We start from the raw sequence: 1,557 nt of genomic DNA, 5'->3' as shown, positions 1-1,557 counted from the left end.
TTGTCTCAGCACAGGTATCCCTAAGGAAGGACTTCTGAGGGTTTGGCTTGAGTTGCTTTAGAGTTCTTCCTTTGAGCTCAGAGAAACTTCTGGAGATAAAATGTCAGGGCTTGACGCATCTTTGGCAGATTGAGAAAGGGATTGCTGGGGTTATTGGGTTTTTGTGGAAGCTGGTCTTAGAGAAGTTAAGAGAACAAGGAAGGAAGAGAAAGGAAAAGCAAATAAGAAAATATGAAACATTTATTCTGGCAATGATAAATCTTCCACATGATCAAGAAAGGCTACAGAAACAAGCCGTTCAGCAGAGTGGCGCAGCGGAAGCGTGCTGGGCCCATAACCCAGAGGTCGATGGATCGAAACCATCCTCTGCTACAACATTTTCGCGTACTAAGACTTCTGATATCAAGAAAATAACTATGTACTTGATATAAGAAAATTAATCTCTGGCTTTGTATCTTATTTCCAGAGGTTATGTATTGTATTTTCCTCCCTGTCACGCAACACCGAGTCAGCTGACTGCACCCTCCCTTCTTGTTCATCTAAAAAGAGGTAAATCTTACCTCTAGAGTAAAGGGTAACAAATTCAATGTTTACTTCAAACAAATTAGCCTATCTTCCAGTGAATAGAATATACACTGAGATAGAATTTATATTTTCTTGCAATGTTCTTACATTTAAAGGGAAAACGTTGTTACTTTTGCCTGAAGCAACCTAACCTTTGGTTTCTGTAAATCTGTAGTCTTTTCACTTGGGTAGGAATTTCTTGCTTCTTTTGCAAACAGTCTGATGCATGATTTATTAAATTCATTTCAAGTTAATGTTAATGGCTGTGAATTCTTCTCTAAAGCAATCTATGTACAATAATGGGAAATAAATCTTTATACCCTGTCCCTGTCCATGTTTACATAAACTAGATTTATGGGAGTGCTATGAGAAAAACAAGAAGCAAATAAATGTGAAAATGGTAGAAACCATTAGATTACATTAAAACAAAACATTTTGTCTTAATTCCAGAATTCCATGGACAAACTCAGAAAAAAAAAAAAGAAGTCTTACTGATATATTTGCAGGAGAAAATTACTAAGTAAAATACATTTTGAGTGCCTATAGTATGACAAGAAAATACAAACTCTTCTTAAACAATGAGAATTCACAGAGCAAAACATCAGAAGGGAAAAACATTAAAAATTTTGCATGACGTAGATCTATTTTATTCCTTTACCTTGCTGGTGAAGATGTTCATGTTTGGCAAGATCAACCACCTTCAATTTATTTTGCTTGCTTACCCCAAGAAGCATTTTCACTAACTTTAAACATTCAGGCACAGGAAATTGATTGAATAAATATGACATACAGACTAAAAGGAGAAGCACTATGCAGCTTCAAAGAAGGTACGGAGTGATATCCAGGAGATACTGTTAAGTGAAGAAATTGTGCAAGTGAGAATTATAGCGTGCTACCTTTTTTCAAGAAAGCAGAGGAGTTATGAAAACATACACATAAAATCGATGTTTTTCATTCCAAAAAGAAAACATAGCAAAGATAAACCAGTGAAGC

At 35.6% G+C, this 1,557-nt stretch overlaps 1 non-coding gene across 1 annotated transcript; it reads left to right on the top strand.

Moving 5' to 3' along the window:
* The first annotated feature begins 300 nt into the window (after positions 1 to 300).
* On the top strand, positions 301 to 372 carry TRNAM-CAU (transfer RNA methionine (anticodon CAU)). Its single transcript has one exon. It is a non-coding gene; the product is annotated as a tRNA-Met (tRNA).
* The last annotated feature ends 1,185 nt before the right edge of the window (positions 373 to 1,557 follow it).

Source organism: Manis pentadactyla, chromosome 16 (assembly GCF_030020395.1).
Source record: "Manis pentadactyla isolate mManPen7 chromosome 16, mManPen7.hap1, whole genome shotgun sequence".
Classification (NCBI taxonomy): Eukaryota; Metazoa; Chordata; class Mammalia; order Pholidota; family Manidae; genus Manis; species Manis pentadactyla.
The sequence above is the reverse complement of the archived record's forward strand: the minus strand, read 5'-3'. Positions and strand labels throughout refer to the sequence as shown.